We start from the raw sequence: 25155 nt of genomic DNA, 5'->3' as shown, positions 1-25155 counted from the left end.
GCATGTCCTCGATGTTGCCACTAAGGCATAGCACAGCACATGTCACCACCACCCTCCTATGTCCAGCACATGTCCCCACACCCCTCATATGCCCAGCACATGTCCCCACACCCCTCATATGCCCAGCACATGTACCCACACCCACATTATGCCCAGCACATGTCCCTACACCCCTCATGCCCAGCACATGTCCTCACCCCTCATATGCCCAGCACATGTCCCCACACCCCTCATATGCCCAGCACATGTCCCCACACCTCTCATATGCCCAGCACATGTCCCCACACCCCTCATATGCCCAGCACATGTCCCCACACCCCTCATATGCCCAGCACATGTACCCACACACACATTATGCCCAGCACATGTCCCTACACCCCTCATATGCCCAGCACATGTCCCCACACCCCTCATATGCCCAGCACATGTACCCACATCCACATTATGCCCAGCACATGTCCCTACACCCCTCATATGCCCAGCACATGTTCTCACCCCTCATATGCCCAGCACATGTCCCCACACCCCTCATATGCCCAGCACATGTCCCCACACCTCTCATATTCCCAGCACATGTCCCCACCCCCCTCATATGCCCAGTACATGCCCCCACACCCTTCATATGCCCAGCACATGTCCCCAAACACCTCAAATGCCCAGCACATGTCCCCACACACCTCATATGCCCAGAACATCAGATGTTCACACACTCCTCATATGTCCCCATAACTTAATACATCCCCTGTGTAACTCAACTTGTAGGTAAGCTTAGAGCTCTCCTCCACTTACTTTTCTTGTGTTGCTGCCTGGATCTCTCCCATACACAGGCAGAGCAGACACAGAAGGCGGGAGAGCACTTTCCTCTCTGAATGGATGCAGCCTGCCTGGCTCTGTGTGGTGCTGCTGCATGTCACTCCCCCTTCTCCTTCCTGCCGAGCTTCCTCTCGTCCTCCCTCCCCCCCCTCCCTTCTAGCCTCCTGCGCTGTGCTCCTCCGGAGTCCAGACTAGTACTCTATCTGAGGACTGACATTGCCTGCCACTCTGGGTGCCTGCTGTTGCAGCAGGAAAGACCCAGCGGCGGCGTACTGCACAGCCACACACAGTCAGACGGCAGAGCCAGGAAGCACACTGACACAGGTGGGGATAGGGCGGCACGCACAGACTATAACTGCACAGTAGAAGGCTGCAGGGGTAACACAGCTTACAGATGGGCCCGGCCGGGCTCTGGGGCCCTTCCATTACTGGGGCCCATCACACATGTCCCCTTGACCTCCCCCTGTCGCCGGCCCTGCTAACCATATTAATAGTAATATGTTAACAGGGAACTGTGCAGAAGCAGGTGAAGATTGTATGGAATTTATAGATGAGCAGTGCAGCAGTACTGATTACCTGGAGATTACACTATGCAGGAAGAGCCTTTGCTCTGTCACCATTATTTGCTATGAGGGAGGCAGGAGGAAGGGAAGTATATTTACCTTACTCCTGCCTGGATTCCCTCCATCGGGATGCTGGCGTTGCTATTCTGACTGCCGGCATCCCCACCGCTGTTCATTGGTATATAACCCAACAGACCATTTCATAGTCTAGTAATATCTATCTATCGATCAATAGATAGCACATTCATTGCAGTAGAAGCAGATGGTGTTAAGTAATGGGAAAAAACCCACAATGTTTTAGAAGTTAGGCGTACCTCAATAAACCGTTGTTTCTTACAGCTAAAGAGTTTTCTTATCAATGATTTATAGAAACACATTTCCTTCTTTATAAAAATAGCCTAATAGTTGTGATTTTTTTCTTTGATGTCATTTTCGAGAATATATTAACTGTGGTATTTTGTTGAAATTGCTTATTTTGTTTGAAGATTTTAATTCCTTTTAGTACATCAATTCATCAGCCAAACCCTACCAAAGGCATTGCTTGTTTTACTTTTTATGATAAATATTCTAAAATGCTTTCAGCACAACTCTGCTGATGGCAACATGGTTATATACATATATCACTTAATAGCAATTTGGCTTTATAGAGTGTTTTTTAAAAACTAAATAAAGCAAATGTACATTTTAATAATTTATTGCTTTCAGTCATTACAAATAGTAACACAGTACACACAGCCATTTCCATGAGATGCTATAGGAATAGAGGACATTTTGTTGGGAATTTCCAGGTGAATTGACAGCTCTCTCAAAAGTTTAGGAAGGCACCCCTAAATTTGGAGTTTTGCGGGTATACAGAAGGATTAGGCAAAAATGATGATGATTTAGAGAGAGACTGGCCCTAATTAAATGTGGCCGGCGAGGGGGTTAAATGACGGGGATTGCAGAAAACCAGCGATCCTCGCTGTTTAACCCCCTCGCCTGCCGCTCATCCTAATTCTATGTTCTGAGGAAATCCTCGCTTTTACAGGATGGCGAGAATTCCCCCAAACAGTGAGTCTTGCGGCTAATGAAGGGAGCCCACTGCATTTAGCCGCTAGTCTCGCTGTTTCTGCGGCCGCATACGCCGATTCCCCCTTGTTCCAAAAACGGAGCAAAGGGGAATCTGCATATGCGGGGGGTGTGTGTGTGTGTGTGTGTGTTTGTGTGTCAGTTGAATACTGCCTTTGCGAGCTGTGACAGCGAGTTTGCGAGCTGTGACAGCGAGCAGGCAGCACTGGCATTGAATATACCCCACTGACATACAAGTATAATGTGTCAGTTTTACTAGGGATATGTGCTCCATTTTTATTCTGTGTAGTGAATATTACTCTTTCTACTGCATTGGGTAACAGTTAAATGCTGTAATTTGCTTGGAAAGCCTTGGAGTCTTTTGACATATCTAGAGCCGAATAATATTTTACAGTAGAATGACTTAATGAACTGGTATTACTGGGATGGGGTACTAGTTCTCACTCCCATATGCACCTAATGCAGGGTATTCAGATTTGAATATACCTCCCTTTTTGTGGAGTGTATTCTGCTGGTACTTGGAAAACTTTTTTTTAAATCAAATGTTTTATTGAAACACCAATGCATTCATGCAATATAAACAGAATTGACAACGATATGTGGACATATATTCAAACACAGGTTGTAATTAAAACATAAATACAAATTTCAATGCTGCAAAGTGTGACATTCTTACATACATTTCAAATCCTATGTTTCTGAGGAAGCAAGAGAGAGATTGTGTGACCCCAACCTACCCAAACCCCATACGCATTTTGTTGCCCTTCATTGTTGATCAAGGGCTCCCCTACAGTCATTTGAAGGACATACCATTGAGTGTCTTTAATAGATTCATAAAGTTTGCATCTCAGATCTACATGTAATGTAGCTCTCCCAGGTGCTCAAAATAGTTTCACTTGTTTGTCCTTATCCGGGATCGTCCTAATCCATTCCATTTTAAAAACACGGAAGATCAAAAGCAATTTAGAACAATCTCGTGCCATACTGTGTCCTTCCGGAACAATGCCAAATAATGCCCACTGATCATTCTATGGGATATAGTTCACAGGTACTCCAGTGACAAATTGTGTACTAGTAGCCAGAACCTTCTTATAAAGGGACAGCTCCAAAAATAATGATAGGAGTTAGCCACAGCAGAGTGACAGTGAGGGCAAGAGGCTGAGGGTATCATGCCCGCTAGGTATTGTCTATGGGAAGAGAAATAAGCTTTGTGGAATATATTGAGGAACATTTCCTAGCATTGAACTGCTGGAAGTAGGCCAAAAAGCGACTGCCTTACAGAAGAGAATTTGGTCAGTGTTGCTACACAGACTGATTTCAATTCATCTCTGTATCAGACTGCAGGACATGATCGTGGCCTCTTACGGCAGTTTTCACTATCGGGTGTTCCAAATATTATCTTCTGTCACAGTGGTCGGGCTCACATGGGGACGATTTACCCTCTTCAAGATCCCTAGATGTGGTCAGGGATCTTCAGTTATATGTGAACAGAACTGCTTCCCTTAGGAAACCCTTCATAGGTGGCTGCTTGTAGGGTTTCCATGGACTAACTGTGGTGCAGCTACGTGGTCCAGCCAGCAAACCTTTTTACGATTCTATAGGGTTGAAACAATTGTGACCTCAGCTTTGTAATTTAGTCGTGCGGTTCTGCAGGGTTTTCCATACTCTCCCACCCTGGCTGGGAGCTCTGGGATATTACTCTCCAGTCTTGCTGGATGAAAGAGAAAATGTGATTTGGGTACTTATCAGTAAATACTTTCTCTGAATCCACAGGGGACACCGGATGCCCACCTGGCGCTGTTCCTTTTTCTGCTTAGGTGGTGAATCTTAAGTTATACCCCGTTCTCACTGCAAGGCAAATTTCCGGGTCTAACATGTCGATCCGGTAATTTGTCTTTTAACACGGGTTTTTTTGCAGTGTGAACTCGGATTTCATACCCGTGTTTGAGATGCGGGTATGCAGACACGGGTTGACCCGTTCACACTGCAAAAAAACCCTTGTTAAAAGGCAAATTACTGGGTAGAACTGCTTCACCGGGGAATTTTCCTAGCAGTCTGAACGGGGGTCCATCGCCGCTGCTCCCATTTAAATGCCGGGTAAATGCCATGTAATTCACACATGCAGTGTGAACACGACATTACAGATGTATTAGGCTTCATCCTTGGCCGGCACCCGCCAGATCCCTTTCACTGGCGAGCGCCGGCGATAGGGACTGGGACGCACATGCGTCTCACGAGCATGCACGTCCCAGTAACACGCCAGCTGGGCAGCATCTCCCAGGTGGTCTCCGCTTTAGGGAGACGCTGCACAGTTCAGGGGGAGGGGTGGGTGGGTTAGGGGCGGCGAGGGGGACCGGCGGTGTCAAGTTGACTTGAATAGCTCTGCAGATTTACATTTATACACATGTGCTTTCTTCGGCATATGGTAATATGGATTTTTCTTTTTGTACCCATGTATTTTTAACCTCTTCCAGCGGAGCTTCACCATCCCCGGCCTCCGGAGCAGTGAGCGGCATGAAGCGTGGCTGCGATGGGGGAGAGGAGGAGGCAGTGCTGTGCTCCCCCGGCGGTGAGCACTGTACACCCCCGGCGGTGAGCGCGGAGAACCGGAGCCCAGCAGCGCGGAGGTCCCCCCCGGCAGCACCATCAGCCTGCGGGTGCCCCCACCTCAACCCCCGGCGGAGATCATGAAGAACAGGAGCAGGACAGCAGCTGGATAGCCGGAGCTCAGTAGCGCGGTGGTCCCCCCGCACAACACCATCAGCCTGGGGTCGGCGGTTGACGCACGCTGTGCCCATGGAGACAGCGGTAGTCTGGCCTAGCGGAGGCCCCACACAGACACCGGCGATGCGGCATCCAGGCTCCCAGCCACCATCAGAGGGAGAGATGAGGGGAAGCTGCAGTGGTAGCCTTCCTGCCCAGTGCTGGCCGGATCATGCGCTCCAGCTCTCATCCCCAGGAGAGTCTCCAGTCTCAGCCCAGGGCCCAACTCCATCCCCCAGGTCTCACTGACCCTGTCCAGGCCTCACTGACTCTCCCCCCCCCCCTCCAGCCCCAGACCTGACTGACTCTGCCCAGGCTTCAGTGACTCTCTCTTCCCCCAACCTCCCCATGGCCGCCACCACCACCTATGCCGCCCACGGCTCTCCCTACAGGAAGATTCAAGATGGCGCTGCAATGGCTGCCTAGGAACTGTGCACTCAGACATATGTATCCCGTGTCTCCTGCGTGATAACTTTACTGTCTCTGTTACAACTGTGCTGTCTTTGCTCATACTGTTACCCACCTGGCTGCTGCAACGACCAGTGGCGCCGCTGATGGCTGCCTAGGCGCTGTGCAGCTCGGCGGGGATGTGTTCCTGTGTGAAAACTGTACTGCTCCTGCTCATATTGTTACCCCCCTGGCTGCTGCAACAACCAGTGGCTCCGCTGATTGGCTGCCTAGGCGCTGCGCAGCTTGGCGGGAATGTGCCCCCAGTATGTAACATCTTAATGTAACGTATGTAATGTCCCCCCCCCTTCATCCCTGCTTGATGCTGCACTGTAATCCACAAAAATTCCTTTTCTATTTCAAATGCATTCTGGAACTTGTTAAAATCCCCACATCTTATATATCATATCGTGCTACCACCTAAACCGTGCATAGGTTGAATGCCTCTGGGTATTTTTGCACCTGTGGACTCTGTCCATATTTAAAAAAATGTATTATTGATTGATTTTATGTAGAAAATTAATATTTTTTATACGGAGTCTCAAAACTACTGCAAATGAAAAAAAACGTAATGATTGTGTCTGCGTACAATATTATTGAACAAATACATATTTTTGCAGAGCTGTCTGTATAGCATGTTGTTGGTAAATGATTTTGTCTCTATCTATATCTATATATCTATATGTGTATATATATATATATATATACATGTATATATACATGTATGTATGTATGTATGTATGTTAACTATAGCAGTTCATAAATCTATTTACACAGAAGTGAGGTGTTTTACTTAAGTCCCTCTAGATGTCAGTAACACAATTCTTTTAGCTTTTTGTTCATGCAGTTTTTACAGAATTGATTACTTGATTGGTTGTATTTAAAGCCAAGATTGAGGCATTTCTCTCTGTTCTTAAAGCAGTTCTTTAAATTGCTCCTGGCCTGAAGAATAAATACAATCATACACAGAGAGAGCGAGAGAGATGTATGTATGTATGTATGTATGTATGTATGAAAAACAATTTATACCCCGCGCAAAGTCCTTCTTGTGTGGTAATCCACAATATGTCCACAAATGTGTGCAGTCTCTTTTGAATGGATCGTTACCACGGATCCAGTATGGATACTTGCAAAGGAAAGAGAAAGAATTTACTGAAAATAAATGCTTGCCAGCCTGTATATAAAGCGAGTCACAGAATACACAGCAGACAGACCGTGATGGAAAAGGGGGAGGCGAACACAGCTCAGCTGCCGGCGGTAGACTGCAGACCTAATGCTCTCACCGCCGCGATCAGAGCCAGGTGTAAAGCATACATGCATTCCAAGGTACAGCAATCTGTCTAGCACGAGGACGGGAGAACAAAACTCCCGAAACGTCGCTAACAATCATGGATTCTGGTTTGTTGATTAGAATATAATAAAGGAGACCTAAGATTGCGGTACCTTCGAACGCATGTATGATTACACCTAGAAAAAGGGGCATCTTGCAGCTCCGAAACTTCGGATTTGCACAATAAAGAACAATGCATTGTTTTGTTCTGGTTTTTTTTGGGGGGGGGGGGGGGGGGGGGATTACAACATTGTACCATTGTACTTTTTTCATGTGACCTGTCTTGAGGATATTGCCTCTGCGGAATTGAAATGTCGACCAATTGACGTGGTCACTTGCTGTATTTGTCTTATACAGTGGATTACTTAAATCTATTAAAAATACCCCTGGAGTGATGCTTCTTTTTACAAAGGTTCTGTTTATAGATGGGTTTCGACAGGGCAAATAGCAGTGGGCACCTATTCGATGCTGTTATTTCTGACCGCATTGAAGAGACCGCTTGAACCGGACCCGGCTTTATAACCAGTCGGGTCCGTTTTGGTGAAATGTGAGTAGCATACCTGACAAATCAGAATGGCTACATTTTTATAATGTTGACATGTTCAAAATGTCAAAAATATTTATGTGTATATAATATGCATACGAGTGATAGGGTTTGTCTGCGGTATCTGACAATGAGGTTTATTTACTTTGCCTTGGATGGAGTTTGAGGTGTAGATTTTTAGGCCTGGTGAAGTGATAAAGTGGCTGGGATAACGCACCAGCCAATCAACTCTAACTGTCAAGTTATAGACTGGTTTGAAAAATTACAGTTAAGAGCCAACTAGCTGGTGCGTTATCACCAGCCATTTTATAACTTTACCATGCTTAATAAAGCTGCCAGGAAGAACCAGCCAATCAGCTCCTGTGTGGCGTCCTGCTGGGACGCCACACTCAACTAACCTCATGTGTTGTCATGGTCCTACCATTGGGAGATACTGGACCATCCTCTCTAACCTTGGTCCTGATTCAGACCGGTTAGCAAGGCTGCAATGTTCAGGTGGGGCAGATGTAACGTGCAGAGAGAGTTAGATTTGGAGGAGTTATTTTGTTTCTGTGTAGGGTAAATACTGGCTGCTTTGTTCTTACACTGCAATTTAGATTTCAGTTTGAACTCTGCGCATGTTACATCTACCCCACCTGCAGTGCAGCATAGTTTTGTCCCTCTACAATAATTGCAGCCTTGCTATAACGGGTCTGAATCAGGACCCTGGTACAGAGTGATTTCCATCTCTTTTTGACCATTGAAGAAGCTTGGTGGTAGTAGATTTGCAACCGTCAGAGAAGTTAGCAAGCCGTCATGTCCTAGCTTCAGGTGCTTGACTCTGATTTCTTCTATGCTGGAATAGAGGCCTTGTTTTATCATTGAAACAAATGCTTAGACAATGCATATACTAAGGATTCTACGCATTTCTACAAGTTGAATAAATGTTTACAAATTTAGGTCTTATTACATTATTAATTGAACCACCCTTGTATAATAATTACATTTTTAACAGCCTTCCCAACTGTCTTGATTCCAATGGGATAATAATCCTTTGTCGCATTGCATCTGATCACATGTGTATGGGCACCTTAAGTTTTAGCATAAAAAACCATTCAAACTTTCTTTTCTGTTGTAGAAGAAAATGTGCAGCTGGGTCTTTATTAATAGTACTGACAGCACAGAAAGCCTATGTTGTACAGTTGTTTCTTGTCAGAATGTGCAATTATTGTCTGCATCTCTGCATGTGTTCATAACTGATTAATGCTTCCGCTACTGGGAACAGACCAATTACCTATCAATTTCTGGCAATTGTCTGTGACTTTCTTTGTCCTTCCATTCTTCAATCTATCTTATCTGTGAGAATTTTTCTGTGGTCGTTTCTATTCCTATATTCTCAAACTTGATTGTAAAACGTATTGTGAAATTTTCAAGAACATAAAAAACCCTGTGAATGTTTCATACAACAAAGCTGTACAAATATGTGGGTTCTGGATTGGGTAGGGGACAGGGAGGGGGCACCAAGCCAAGCCCCCCCCCCCCCTCTGTCCTTTTAGATTACATTTTTTTATTTAATCAATAACTGTTGGCTGTCATTTAGTCAGCCACCCTGGAGCTAGCATCGGTAGATTGCACCTGGGTCTGACATTCTTATGCAGCCCCCAGCTGAAAGCCATAAAAAGTCAGATTCCCTCATATTTAGAATGCTGCTGTATTGCCGCTCCGTCTCCTCTACTCATTGGGGGTTATTTTGGTTCACTCTTTCTGACAAATTCCTTCTTAGATGGACAAAACAATGTGCACTGCAGGGGGGCAGATATATAAGGTACAGAGAGAATTAGATTTGGTGAGTTATTTTGTTTCTGTGTAGTGAAAATACGGACTGCTTTATATTTACACTGCAATATAGATCTCACTTTGAAGTAAAACCCCACCCAAATCTAATTATCTCTGCACAAGTAACATCTGCCCCACCTGCAGTCAGGGGCGGATTGGGGAATAAAAGTGGCCCTGGAAAATTTCTGGAAGTGGCCTCATGTGGACGGCAACAAATCAACAATGGGCGGAGCTAACAACAGTATGCGGGATTTGAAGTATTCATCTCCGCTTCCTGAAGGGTCCCCGGGTGAATGAAAGTCAGAAATCACTTGGGATTTGAAAGATCGCACCCTATTAAATTTGATGTTTGCGATTTTGGATGAGCTATTTTTTGGTCACGGCAATACGTGATATTTTTATCACAAATCGCACACTGCTACTTTGCGATTTTTGGTATATGTGCGCTCTTGGCCCTTTTAACTCCAAAAATATTGCAAATGACTAAAAATATTAGTAAAACATATTATGCACCACAATAGTATGACCCCTTATTCTATCTAGTACCGCTTACACATAAGGCCACATGAAATGAGACAAAATTCACAGAGTTAAAATTAAGCTACATTAAGCTAGATGGTATGAGCCAACATTCACATGGAATGAGGCAAAATTCAGGGGTGCAAGGACAAAGTAAGAGGGACAGCAGGGGCACAGCAAGGACATTGGGACAGTGACAGAGTGGCTTACACTAAATAAGACCATTACATTTTAATGTAATTCATGAGAATGGCTCTACCTTTCCTATCAGGAATTTTATACTTGGTCTGGGGTTGTACATGCGCAAATATGCGCATGTGCAAACCCCAGGAGCCGTGCTGTTTGCTACATAGTGCGCTGGCAGGGGGGTGGACGCAGGGGAAAGCCCAGCATTTCATGAGCATACCCATAAAAATGGTGGGTTTGCCCATGAAAACGCTGGGCATACCTCTGCAAATGCAGGCGTATTGATGGCTGACGACGCATGATGTCAACGACCACCCAATTCAATAGTCAGCTACCTTTTATGTCTTTTACTTGTCCAGACTCAAGCAATATGGGGGTTCCCTGTTGCTAGCGTGTTTGAGTGGGAAGAGAGCCCGGCCACCTGGCAGAGGGGATCCATCAGTGGGTGGGAGAAGAGACAGGCGCACGGCGGAGGGGATCAATCGTCGGGCGGCAGGAGAGCCAGGCCACACGGCGACTGGGATCCGTCAGCAGATGGGGGAGAGCCGGGACACTCCACGTGAGTGTCCGACAGGCTTCAGCAGCGACGGAAGAATGGCTGTTCCATGCGGCGGCTACAGGGTACAGGGCGGGAGAGGACAGATGGTGAGAGGGGGTACAACAGTGTGGTAGTGTGCAGATTGGGAGAGAAACCAGGGTGAGAGGGTGGCTGCAGGGTGAGAGGAGGGATGCAGGGTGGGAGAGGACGTGGTGAGAGAGGTAGGACACAGGGTGGCAGAGGACAAAGTGAGAGAGATGGGACGCAGTAAGAGGAAGGATGCAGGGAGGGAGAGTGTGAGAGGCGGGACATAGTGAAAATCGGGGGATGCAGGGTGGGAGAGGACGCAGTTAGAAGGAAAAAGGAGGGTGAGAGGGGTCCATGAGGATGCAGTGTGAGAGAGGGGGCTGAGGGTAGGATAAAATGCAAGGTGAGGGGGGACACAGGCTGAGAGAAGGGAATCATAATGAGAAAGGGGGCGCAGGCTGAGAGAAGGGAATCAGAATGAGAAAGGGGGCGCAGGATGAGAGTGGGGATGAAGGAAGAGAGAGGACATTGGGTGAGTGGGGGACACATGATGGGAGAGGATGCAAAGTGAGAAGGGGGACGCCGGGTGAGCAGATACGCAGGGTAGGAGAGGACACAGGGTGAGAGGGGTGATGCAGTGTGAGTGAGGGGATGCAGGGTGGGAGAGGACACAGTGTGAGAGGCGGGATGCAGGGTGGGAGATGACACAGTTAGAGGGGAGAATCATAGTGGTGAGAGGGGGACCCACAATGGGAGAGGATGCAGTGTGAGAAAGGGGGTTGAAGGTAGGAGAAAATGGCCCAGAGAGAGAGGGGGATTTAGGATGAGAGAGGGGATGCAGGATGAGAGAGGAAACAGGGTGAAAGGGGGGATGCAGGGATAGGGGGATGCAGTGTGAGTGGGGAGACGCAGGGTGGGAGAGGATGCTATGTGAGAGAGGGGACGCAAGGTAAAAGGATATGCAGGGTGGGAGAGAACACAGGATGAGAGAGGCAATGCAGTGTGAGTAGGGATGCCGGTCGAGAGAGGATGCAGGGGGCAGAAGAGGAATGCAGGGTGAGAGGTGGGATACAGTGGGAGAGGACGCAGGGTGAGAGGGGACGCAGAGGGAGGGGGATGCAGAGTGAGAAAGGGGATGCAGGGTGGGATAGGATGCAGGATGAGGGGGGATGCAGGGCAGAGAGGGTGCAAGGGTAGAGGTGGAAGACAGGTTGAGAATAATGGCGCCTAGTGCCTAAAATGGCTCATGCCCGTGGCCTGCCTAACCAGAAGGAAGTGGGGGAGAACAATGGGGCCTTGGCCTAGCGCTAGATTGGTGGTGGTGTAGTGGGAGCAAGATAAAAAGAAAAAAGGCCTCAGTGAGGGCTTACCTGATTCCTGTGGGTTCATCCGCAGCGAGGCCCGATCGGAGCTTCCAGCGGCGAGGCTTCTAGTCTTCTTCATATGGTGGCTTCTGAACACAGCATCCGGCGACTGGAACAGGCTACTTTAAAAACACGCCGTGCGACCCCCTGGGCGTCGTGATTTGGCAGCTCCTTGTGAAGGCATGCCCAACAACAAGGGGACAGGATGAGACTCCTAGTGGTCTAGCCAGAGAAACAGTATAGTCACAGAGAAAGAGAAAACACAAGAGAGACAGGGTGTCAGGGAGAGAGGACGGGGACAGAGGGGGTGATTCAGGTCGGCTAGATTAGCAGTGTAAATTTGCTGCTTACCGAGCGAATGACCGTATTTGCATTTGAATGGATGTGTTCTCTTACACATCCATTCGGATGTGGCCGTATGGGTGAAAAATCATTCGATGGTCGGCGACCTTCAAATGATTTTTCTCCCGCTCGCAGATTAAAGTCAGTCTGATCTGACTTTATCTGGGCCGGAGATGGCCGAACAGGGGGTGGATGCTGACATCATGTGACATCAGCCCCCCCTGCAGGCTTTGACCTGCCTGCGTTTGTATGGGGATACCCAACGTTTTACTGGGCATACTCACAAAACACTGGGAGTCCCCATGCGCCAGCCCACTGTCCTGCCCCCTCTGTGCAAACGCCTCGGCGACTGTAATAGTCGCAGAAGGCGTTCATACTGTGTCCCTGCACATGCGTATATTTGCTGATACGCATTTGCAAAACTTCATCATCGGTCCCCGCAGCAAATTCGCTGCAGGCTGATTAAAGCTGAATCAGGCCCAGAGTATAAGATGTATTAAAATGAAAATGCGGTAAAACCCCCGTTTTACCACATTTTCATATGTACTAATATCCGGTTGCACCGATATCGCCACCTTTGGGTGGCGATACCCTATAGAAGCCTATGGGCTTCTTTTCGCCGCCCCCCCCCAACCCCGCCGCCTCGCCGAACCCCCCCTCCCTTGGGCTAACCTTCTTGCAGGTCCTTCTGGACCCCGGAAGGTAAGCCCTTCCTCCCCCTAGCAACACAGCCGGACGTCCTTCCGGCTGCAGGGGGGAGGAGGAGGCGCCGGGGACAGCTAAGCAGGCGTGAGGGGAGAAGCAGGTGGCTGAGAGGTGACGGAGACCCCCCGCAGACCACAGTACAGGTATCGCGGGGAGCCTCCGTCATCGCACCGCGATGCCAGACGCATATGTTAGTAGATATGCGCTGGCATCGTGGCGGAGGCGTGGCGATGTATATTAATACATCCCGCCCTAAGGGAGAGAGGACGGGGGACAGACTGCCACGGAAAGAGGGGGCAGAATGTCAGGCAGAAATAAGGAGGGCAGAAAGTAAGGGAGAGAGGGGGACACAGAGTGTCAGAGAGAGAGGGGGGGGCAGAGTGTCAGGAAGGTAGAGTGTCAGAGAGAGTGGGGGCCAGAGTGTCAGGCAGAGGAGGGGGGACGGGACAGAAAGTAAGGGAGAGGGGGACACAATGTGTCAGAGAGAGAGGGGGGGCAGAGTGTCAGGAAGGTAGAGTGTGTGAGAGAGAGAGAGAGGCAGAGTGTCAGGTAGAGGGGGAGAGAGTGTCAGGTACAGGGGGAGGGAGCACAGCACACTACCTTATGCAGCCAAGGTATCTGATGGGGGTGGGCACTTTGTAACATTAAGCCCCGCCCCCTTAATACCCGCGAATCGCGGCATCATCCCCCCCCCCCTCCCTTCCTTTCCTCTTGTGCAGCTGCAGCTTTGTGGGGAAGGGGGCGGCCACACACCCCTAGTGACACCGCACCAATAGCAACACTCATTACACAGTACATGAGCTGGGGCTGTGTTTGAGGTCGGAGGGGGCGGGGCTTAGGACGCTGCCTGCCCGGCCTGCAGCAGAAGAAGAAATTCAAGAAAACTTTATTTAATCTGCAGCAGAGAGCAGACAGAGAGCTTTAGTTTCCAGGTGCTGCGGTGCAATCGGCTCTGCGATCCCTGCACCTGTGACTGAGAGCAGCCGCCAGCAGCTTTCGGCCTCAGGATTGAACGGCCTCCCCGGTAACTTTAATGGCCAATCCGCCCCTGCCTGCAGTGCACATGGTTTTGTCCATCTAAAATGGAATTTATCAGAAAGAGTGAACCAAAATAACCCCCATTGTCACAGAGCACATGGTCTGGGATAGAAGATGTGCAATAATGGCAGACGTGACTCTCCTTCTCTATAAGAAATCACAGCGCTTGTTTTAAGATATCAAAGATTTTAAGCTAATATATTTATTAAAACAATAATAAAGAATGTAAAAAAAAGAAGAAAAACTTTATAATGCTATAATCATGAATTATGTATAGATCTCACTTGTAATTGGCTCAAATAGAGCAATGAGATCCTGGAGTGCAGATTCTTTATCCGGAGGGAGTTCTTGAGCCCAAAGAGATGTAGCTGGTGGGTCAATGATGTGGAATAAAGGCACCTTTGGATTATATGCTAGGCTCAACATTACATTAACAGTATATTGTGTCCTTAAAGCAGATACTTTTTCCCCACAATACAAGCCTAAAACAACTAGTGCGCATGACTAACTACTAGTGAGATCTATACATAGTGAGCGTCAGAGACATTGCCTAACTGATGGAAATGCTATAAGATCTAGCGGTCAATCTAGAAACAGGACTGCACCACTTTATTATTTACCAATGTGAGGGCATTCCTTAATCACCACGTCAAATAATTCATGGTTATAAAATGTACAATTTTTTTTAATTATTGTTTTTTTACATTCTTTATTGTTTTACAAAATATTATTGGTTTAAATCAACGATCCCATAGTATTTTAATTTGATCTTCCCTTAAAACAAGCACTATGTTTTCTTGTATTTCTGTTTTTAGCTACCATTAGTGAGAGCTACTTCCCCACTTCACACAGCAGTTCAGAAAACACCCATTTCAGCACCTGTTTCCCTCTAGGTGGAATTTGCATGTTCTCTCCTCTATGAATCCTGTGTTGCAGGGACTTTCCTTCCTACATTTTCTGAGCTGTGGGCCTTGTACCATTTTCCCAGGCTAAACTAAAGCCAGCCTGGAATGCTTCTCTGCTGTGGTCTCATCCCTATATAGTAGGGGTAGCCAAACCAGTCCTGAAGATCTACCAACTGTTCCTGTTTTTAATGGGTCCCATATATGGTGAAATTATTGTGTATGCCTTTCGAACTTAAGTTCAAAACTAATTGCATGTAGTTCAGATCGCACTGTGTTTCTGTGTGGTACAGGCAATTTTTGTACTACATGGCATCCCATCACTGTTGTAGCACATTATGTAATTAGTTCATATTGTATACAATGTCGTTTAGGCCAAATTGTATGTACTTGAAGTTGCATACAATTGAAATCTCATAGAATTGCATAGCACTGATGTTAAAATCGCATGGCTCTGAAATTGTACAGCACTCATTGTATAGTTCAAATCGCACCTACAACACATCACACCGCATATGGGCACTTTAAGGCAACCTGTGGATCTATGTTAGGAATGAATGCTGCACTTTTGAAAATGTGACAGTTAGTAATGACTAGTAATAAAGGTGCCCATACACGTTACAATTATTGTATACAATATTGCATCTCGGTTTTGCGATGAGATGAGAGGTAGTACAAAAAGTATGTGCAGCACATACTTTTTGCACTACCTCTCATCTCATTGCAAAACCGAGATGTAATGAGATGCAATATTGTATACAATATTGTATGCAATAATTGTAATGTGTATGGGTACCTTAAGAGATTTGGAAAACGTGGACCATTGGTAGATCGCAATGACCGGTTTGACCATCTCTGCTCTACAGTATCCTTATGTCTTTTAGCAGCTACCTACTGTATTCACTCACTATCTTACTGTCAACCCTGCCTTTACCTGTAAGCTGTTATATTTGTCAAGGAAAAAAACATTTTGTATCCCAATTGCACAGTGAGAGATATCTACATAATAATCAGATAATACAGAGATCCTGGTTGCATATATCTGCAGATATAGGGCTAAGCCCCCAGGCAGTACGTCAAGGCGTCTGCAGATATATGCAACCAAGAGCTCTGTATTATCTGATTATTATGTAGATATCTCTCACTCCATTTGCAATTGGGATACAAAATGTTTTTTTCCCTAGCCAGAATTACCCCTCCCTTTTGGCACCTGAGTGACACACCTCTGATTGAGCAGCTTACTAACAAATGTGTTGTGCAGTTGAGAGGCATAGATGGGTCAGCATTAGGAAGGATTGCTGACTCCAGAATGCCGTTGGAGAAGCCAGGGGTATCTCCAGGTAAGCTGGCTCTCAGATGTTAAACGCCATTATCATGTGGCCTTACACTGGGCTATTAAGCCCAGACATATATGTTACTGCTTATGGGATGGGTTTAGGAATGTGGTCCCCCTTATGTTGATATGGCTGGTCTGCTCCAGGTTAGCACATCCTAACACTTTATTAACACTAATGTTTTCCCTATCACATTGTATTTATTTTAATCACACCTTCACTCTCTTACATAGCACTTATGTGCTTCTTATTAACCCTTACTAATTTTCATTTGTGTGCTGCCCTGGAGTACTCAGCCTGTGTCAGCATTTTGGGGGCCCACACCCCAGACCCTTACCCAGTATTAGGGACCCCCAGTGACACAGAGACGCCTTGACGTATGGCCTGGTGGCTTAGCCCTATATCTGTAGATATATGCAACCAAGATCTCTGTATTATCTGATTATTATGTAGATATCTCTCACTCCGTGTGCAATTGGGATACAAAATGTTTTTTTTCCTAGCCAGAATTACCCCTCCCTTTTGGCACCTGAGTGACACACCTTTAATTGAGCAGCTTACCAACAAATGTGTTGTTATATTTGTCACCCTAGTATATTCACATCATCCTCTGTCACCCGCTGATTCACCCCGGGGGCACCCACTTCCGCCCCGTCACTTGTTTTCTGGGGTCACCAACTGTCTCCCTTCTGTCTTACACTTCCTGGCATCACACATTTCATCCCTCATCGCCCATTACCTTGGGTCTTCCATTGTTTTCTGTCAACCATTCCCTGGTGTCACCTATTTCCTCCCTCATCATCCATTCCCTGAGGTTTACTGGTGTCACCAATTTGCTGGAGTCACCCGCTTTTTATGCCTTTCACCCTCTCCCTGGTGGCACCTATTTCCTGGCAGCACCCATTATCTGGAGTCACCCACTATCTCCTATTGTCACCCATTCCTTGGTGTCACCAACTGCCTTTCACGGTCACCCTCTTGTGTCACTTTCGGCTTCTCCGGTCATCCACTGACTCTGTCCTTTCCTCTGCATGCAAATACCTCCCCCTTCTACCCCTGTCATTGTGCCCCCCTCTCATTTTGTTCTGGATCCACCCCTGAACCTGTAGATCTAATGCTAAAATAAGTGTTATTGACCAAGAATGTCTGATAACAAGTGTATGTGTATAGATAATTTAATATGCTAGTTAAAAGCCTGTAAAAATGATGAGCACTAGGGTTGGATTATAGGGAGTCAGTCGCTAGTCACAGGAGCTGCCATGTTTCTGGAAGTCCTGCTTAGTCTGTATGTGTTTGTGAAAAACCCATTTGGGCCTTTTGACTGTCGACTTTCCCCATATAAACCTAATGCTTGTGTTGACCTAATGACCATGTCGACCTAAAGCCAAGGCGACCGTTTTCATGTATCAAACCTGTGTCAAGCCTGTAGACCGAATGCATGTCAATCTTTTGTATGTCGACCTAGTGACTGTGTATACCCTAACTAGCTGTACTGTGCCTGCCCGATAACTGTTAGGTCGAAACCTGGAAATGGTCGACATTCCATAGGTCGGCATTTCCAGAAGCTTGACACACACTTAAGGTTCGTCATGGACATGGTCCACACCCACAAGATCGGCATGAGTTTTTTAAATTTTCTGGGTGTAGACCAACTTGGTTCATACTTTACTATCCAAGTGGGCATAGAGTGAGAATATAATAGTGTCTGAAGCATGGTATGTAAACTTATACTCTGTCCAAGTCGACATAGACACCCAAAAAACGCAAAAAATTCATATCAACCTTGTGGGTGTCAAATATGTCCATGCTGACCTTATGCTTGGGTCGAACTTCTGGTAATGTTGACCTATGGTATGTTGACCAATTGCAGGTTGACCTAGTCACTGTCGAGCTAGTGACTGACAACCTAGAAATTGCCAAACCACTATGCCTTTAACAGTTTACAATATCACCTGGTGTGCACACTCCAGATCGCTAACAATGCGCTCACCCTCCCTCATTAACAACGGACATGCTGCAGCATGATTGTCTCTCCCTTTTCCCCCTGGCATAGGCAAGTGTGAGTGCTTTCTCGGCATCAAGTGCAAGAATTAAAGATGGCAATTTCTGCTTATGAATGGAGTGCATTATGTCTAGAACTCATCTGGTGTCTGATGCTTGGCGACCTGAAATGAAGAACACTTGGTCAGGGATTAATGAAATGAGGAAGACAGGTGGCCAGGCTTGTCGCTAGGACTGTCTCTACCTGGTTTTGGGATCACTATTGAATTAGTTTGCAGGGAGGCTGGCACGAAAGATGCGCCATTCAGTATATTATTAAACTGGGAAGTAAGATGAGGGGCAAGTTTTTTTGCAAATACTTTGTAATATTGGGCTGTAAAGCGATCAGGACCTGGGGCAGTGGAGAGACACGCAGATTTAATGGCAGCGATGGTTTACTCTGGCGAGATATCTAAATTTAGAGCAGATGGTTGTCTGTCCAATATACTAGGCAGAGGAGTATTTGATAGATTGGAATGCAGCTCCTCCGATTTTCCCGGAGAAACCGGGGGTATTGGTAGATTATAGAAGGAACTATAGTAGTCTCTAAATTCTTCAAACATTACCTTGGAGTCGTACAGTATGTGGGGCCATTCAATTTATTAGAGTGGAGTTTGTCAATGGTGGCCAGGACTTGTTTACACCTTAGTTTGTTAGCTAATTGAGTCAATTTTATCTGATTTGTCATAAAACCGTTGACACCGTTTGTATCTTAATCGCTGCTCGATGAGAGAGGAGAGTATTCAACTAACCTATAAGATTTTCTATCTGAGAAAGGAAAGCTAGTGTGGGAGAAAGTTTAAGTTGGGCCAGTAGAGTGCTTTTATTCACATAATAGAGGTTTTGACAATTATATGGCCTCATGGAGTAGCCTTGTGGGCTTCCCATATAATTATAAAGGTTGTAATAATAGCGTATCATCCAGGCTCCATTTACACATTGTTAGAAGGCCCTAAAGGAGATCTAATAAAACATAAACAACCCGCATGATCGGTCCAAGTAAAGTAGGTAATACTAGCATCAGAGATTGAAGAGGTGATTGAGTGAGATATGTGTAGCATATCTATGCATGATTAGTGTTGGTGAGGTGCAGAATAGTGGGTGTAGTCTCTAGCCAAAGTGTGACACAATCGCCAAGAGTCACAAAGGTTTAAGGGAAGAGGTGAGGGTGAGGCGTACCCTCACTTTCACTTTACCCATGCTTTAGAAAGGCTAACTGTTGAAATAGTACCTGTGGTGTTAGACTTCTCTAAAGAAGGGTTAATAACCGTTTTGAAATCTTCACTAAGAATTATGTGACTTTGCGCTATTTTTTAAAGATGCTGAAATAAGTTTTGAAAAAATGGATATTGGTCTTGGTTAGGGGCTTATATGGAAATAAGAGTAATGGTTTCTGAACGTATGAAGACTATTACTATTATATATCGTCCCTCTGGTTCTGTTATTGTTTTAGAGTGGATAAAAGAAACGTTGCAATGAATTAAGACCGCAACTCCCCATTTTTTACAGTTGGCTGAGGCAAAGAAGGTCTTGTAGAAGTGCTTACCTTCTTAATTGGGTATAGGAGCCAGTAAGATGGGTTTCCTGAAGAAAAGCAATATCTGATTTTTCCTGTTGGCAGGCAGGGTGAGTAAAGCCTGTTGATATTAATAGTACTTTCTATTCATGTCAACGGGCATTACTCCCCCAGAGTGAGTCTGTAATTGAATTGTGGACTTAATGTAATCTATAGAAGCATTAAACAGCTAATAGAGAAAGAAACAAAAAGTACCGAAGACCCACCCTAGATACAAGAATGTTGGGGGAGAGAGAAGAGAAACTAAGAGATAAAAATAATTTGAAGAGAGAAGACATAGTGCCCAAAAGGGCAGTAACCCTGAAGAAGTGGGTTCCAATCAGGAACCGCTGCAATAAACATTATATAGATGAATGTCATTATTAGTATAGGGTGCATGGGGGTGGAGGACTATAGAACTAGTATGTCCAAAACACCCCAGTCCCGAACATAAATGGAGTAATGTGATCATTTAAAAAAGAACCATTCCTTTATAGGGAAAAAAATGAACGTGCTTTAACTTTTTGACAACATGTGAAAATAAAATGGACCCATAATGGGACACCCGAAATATGAAAAGGAATTAGTGTAATTAGTCCATGGAAAGCCTCAACTGAGCTGAGGACTCAGATGCGTCTGTGATCTTGAGTTGTAAAGGCAAAAAGATATAAAGGCTGACAAGAATAGTCCAGGAAGGGTCTGCATCCCGATGATCATGACAGCTAAATCGGCTGTCGGAGGCCGTGGTCGTTAAGGAGAAGCCAGGGAGACTTGGGAGGTAAGTCCAATTTAGTTAGTAGTTCTTGTCCTTGGGCCAGAGTATTTATGGGATACATAGTGTTATCACTAAAGACTTGCAAACATTTAGTTGACGAAGGATCTTGGTGACAGATTGAAGGTCTCTCTGTTTCTGGATGTGGAAGGGGGTATGTCTTGATATATTTGCAAGTGCATATCTTGAATTCTAAAACTGCTTAAGTGAGTTCTTGGCTGAAGGCAGACTGCTCACCTTCCAATAGGCTGTTCATTACAGCTTGAATTTGTGGATCAATACCAGAGTCAGACGAATGTGGAGAAGAAGGTGAATCCAATGGAGACCTCTGACTTGGTGTGCATTTAGCTTTGTGTCCAAAGCTAGTTGATTTTTTTTTCTGCAACATGATGAGAGGCCACAGGAAGGGGAACTGGAAATAAAACTGTGTAGACGAGAAAGGAAGGGTTCAATAGTTAGCACCTTAAAACATATGGGGACCAGGATGGTCCCAGGTCTCATTACAGAAGCATTCAAAGGCAAAGTAGCACTAGTGGTGTGACTGGAAGATGCACTGATAGTTCGGGAGTGTTAGTGCAGTGTGCTCTAGTAATGATACTGACCCATGTGCAAAAATATATAGCGAGATAGGTGGGCACTCGTGAAATGCAATGCAGGCAGGACTTGCGCCCCTCCCGTTGTTTCATGACTTTGCAGATGATGCACACCTGTACAGCCATTTGCCAACAGTGGGAGTAGGAGGAGGTGCCACCCTAAGCCCACTCACAGGTACTAAGTAAGGCTGGTATGAGACAGACAGCTAATATCTCAGACGAAACTACACAATTGTTTTGTTAGGCCACACCCACCCAGTGGTGATATTTAAGATAACTCCACCAGAGGTTAAATTGCAGAGTCAGCCAGAGGGATAGTGTGTCCCACTCAGCAGAAGCAGCCAGCACTGGTAGCACAGGATAGCAGTATCCAAGATGCAGTGAAGGACACCCAGAGCTGCTTATATCAAACCTCTACCTTTAAAGCAGGCATGTCCAACCTGCGGCCCTCCAGCTGTTGTGAAACTACACATTTCCAGCATGTCTTGCCATAGTAGTGCTGTTAGGGAATACTAAAACTATTGCAAGGCATGCTGGGATGTGTAGTTTCACAACAGCTGGAGGGCCGCAGGTTGGAAATGCCTGCTTTAAAGCAAACATTGTATTACTTAATTTAATCTATGTTGTGCCAATCAATGTATTGATTGGTAAAGTATTCTGTTGAAGAAAGCGTACTGTCACACAATATATAATGTGTTGCGTTTCCTGAGTTGTTTTTTAGGTATTCGCGAGTTATGTTTTTAAATTGCTGTTTAAATCTCAAAGGAAGACATTCCAAAGATGAACTCAATGTACTGTCAAAAGAGTTTAAACCCAATTTTGGAATAGCATTGTTTCAGGATTATGAGATAGAAATGTGAATTTTGTGTAAAAACACCCATGCTAGTCCAGATGTACACTACAGCAATCAATTTTAATGTCATTAAAGTGCCCAAGTATGCCAGCATAAAGTAAATATAACTGAAAATGAGTTACAATAAGAATATTTTCCGTTTACTGAATTTCATGAACTTTATTCTAAAGTATATTTATTCTGAAACCAGGAGTATATATTTCCCTGTAGATCAGTAACGTTTCTACAAGATTTTAAGACGCTCGCTTTGGGTACTTCAGATCCCATATAAAGGATGATGATAACAATAGGCTTCCATATATTGTACATAATTTGCTTACACTACGCAATTAGGTGCTCTGTAAAAGGTGTCAGGACAGCTCTATTAGCTATTGTGGCTGTTGCCCAAAAAATGCAGTATGGCAGATATGCTGTTTTCGGTTATTTCCATTGAATTCGGATAGCATACAAAAATGAGTACTTAAGGCAGGTAAGGACTAGTTTGCAAATGTATCCATTAAATAAGAGCACAAAATATACTCACCAATTGCATGGAAGGAAAAGGGCCCTACTCATGAGAGCTTAAGCATGGGTCTTCAAACTGCGGCCCTCCAGATGTTGTGGAACTACATGTCCCAGCATGCCCTGCCAGTTTTGGCATTCTCTTATAGGAAAAAATGTGGCAATGCATGTTGGAACATGTAGTTTAACAACATCTGGAGGGCCACCGTTTGAAGACCCATGGCTTACATTCTGGACAGAAAAATGGGTGGGTATAAGAGGAGGAAAGGGAGCAGATCTCTGGGATGCAGCAGCTGAACAATTAGCAGGGTGGTATTAGACTTCAATGAAAAGTTGATTTGAAATGGCAAGCTTGGAGGGTAGATGAATTTTGGAGGGCATTCTTGAGATTATCAGCAGTGCAAGAGAAATTCTGAAGCCATTGTAGTTGAAGAGGGTATGTACAGTAAGTGAGGTTAGGAATGTAGTGGGGAGAATAATAGTTAAGAGCTTTGTAGGTGAATGAGAGGAAGTTTTTAAAGGGGTGTACACAAATTGAGTATGTACTTTCTATTCAATCTAATCGCATGGCGCCGGGTACACATTTGATTTAGATTATATAGTACAGATTTGTACTATATAGTCTTGCCTGTATAGTTTAATTTTCTATTCGATTTCGGGGCCGCATATTGGGATCAAAATCAAATGTGTTCGATTCGATTTTGCTTATACAGGTCGAGTATCCCGTATCCGAATATCCGTTATCCGAATTATTCCGAAATACGGACATTCCAGAAAGTGAAAAAAAAATATTTTTTTTGCTAAAAACTCACTGGGGACATTTGTAACAGCATCACTGGGGACATGATATGTAACTGGCACTATATATGTGCAAGACAATGATTGCTTGGCATTCAAATTCAGTGCTGAGATAGTACACACATTTTGTTTCACGTTTTGAAACCTTGTTTTTTGAACAATTAAAATATATTTGTGTGTATTTTATGTGGTAATAAAATATATTTGTGTGTATATTATGTGTTTATACAGCATAAATGCAAGATACTTCAAAATACATCATTGAAATATTAAAATATTCCGAAATACGGAATAATCCGTTATCCAAAATTCTCCTGGTCCCGAGCATTTTGGATAAGGGATACTCAACCTGTATAAGCAAAACTGAAAATAAAAATTAGACAAAATTGAACCATGTGTATGCCCTATAAGTTAAATCTGTATTCATTTAGAGGCAGCAGAGGTGGAGTGATCGTTTTCAGGATGGATTGTAAAGGAGCAAGGTTAGGGTTTAACCCCTTCAGTGGTGGGTTTTTTTTAGGGAGTGCTCTAAAAAAACTGCCCTGTGGGGAGCGCTCCCTAAAAAAAAGCACTGCCCTGTGGGGAGCGCTCCCTAAAAACCCCCCACTACTGAGTGTCCTGGGGCCGGGCAGCGCTCCTGTGCAATAGATCAGCCTCTGCCTACCCCCAGTAACCTGGCTGTGTATGGCTCATAGTACATTGTAGACTCCGGTATGGTTACCAATTAAACATTATTTTTGCGAAATAGTAATAAGCATTAATATAATAGATCATTTAATTTTCTTTCAAATTTCTACATTCCAAAATCAGTAGGTGAAATAAACAATATAAGCTTACTTCGCCACTAACTGAAACGCATTGTTTCTCCAGACACAAACAAGAATTGTTCCCTCCTCCTAAGGAATCCACTCTTATCTGTGCCCACATTGCAGCACTTAGTGGTCACAGAATGAGCTCACCAACTCTTCCCAGCAGTGATTGGCGGAGGACCCTGTGCTGCTGCATGTCTTTTTTTTTGGTCCTGAGTTGCACACAGATATCTGTACAGGGAATTCGAACAGCTTCCTAGTGGCAGCTGACTAGCTGCAGTGTGCAACTATGTTCCAATTACCACTACACTCATGCAGCTAAATGCACACTGGCTCATTGCAACAATTGGTAAAATATCTGCCACTAGCCAGCTGAGTCCCTCTTCACGTTCTGACCCCCAGCTCCTCTGGAACCTCCTCAGCCAGCCAACACTGATAGTGAGCTCTGGATGTTGCGCACTGGCTTTTACCATCAACTGGAAGTGCACAATCATCTCCGGTGGGGGCCGGGGATGGTCACATCACGTGGAGATCCGATCACCCATCCACGGAGCTCCACCATCCCTGGCCTACAGAGCAGCATCGTGGAGGAGCAGCATGGTGGTGGAGGAGGTGTCGACGAGAAAGGTGGAGGAGGCAAGCAGAGGGAGAAGATGAGAGAAATCGAGCACCATGTTGCCTGGCGCAGGATGCGGCGATACCTGGCCAGAGGCGGATGGCACTGCGGGCCCCCCGGCAGCACCATCGGTCCAGCACCATCATGCGGCGCTGCGTCATCAGTCCGGGGAACATCCCCCCCCCCCCCAGGAAACAAAGTACACCATCTACGTCCTGGCCGGCAGGACACCTGGCTGCCTGGCAGGATCTCCGGCCTGCAGCCCCCGGCCACCATGGACTGCTGGAGCCCACCCCCACCTCTCCCCATCAATGTTTCTG

The 25155-nt window shown here is 45.6% G+C and overlaps 1 protein-coding gene and 1 long non-coding RNA gene across 3 annotated transcripts in view; one reads left to right on the top strand and one right to left on the bottom strand.

Moving 5' to 3' along the window:
• LOC146007174 (uncharacterized) overlaps positions 1-865 on the bottom strand; it is a 63629-nt gene extending 62764 nt beyond the window's left edge. The window contains exon 1 of the long non-coding RNA XR_014444264.1: positions 790-865. This is a non-coding gene — a long non-coding RNA (uncharacterized LOC146007174). The remainder of the gene's footprint in view (positions 1-789) is intronic.
• The window catches only part of LRRC20 (leucine rich repeat containing 20), a 586357-nt gene that overhangs the window by 134354 nt on the left and 426848 nt on the right, over positions 1-25155 (top strand). The window lies entirely within an intron of this gene.

This window comes from Crinia signifera, chromosome 6 (genome assembly GCF_055691185.1).
Source record: "Crinia signifera chromosome 6, ASM5569118v1, whole genome shotgun sequence".
In the NCBI taxonomy this organism is placed as follows: domain Eukaryota; kingdom Metazoa; phylum Chordata; class Amphibia; order Anura; family Myobatrachidae; genus Crinia; species Crinia signifera.
The sequence above is the reverse complement of the archived record's forward strand: the minus strand, read 5'-3'. Positions and strand labels throughout refer to the sequence as shown.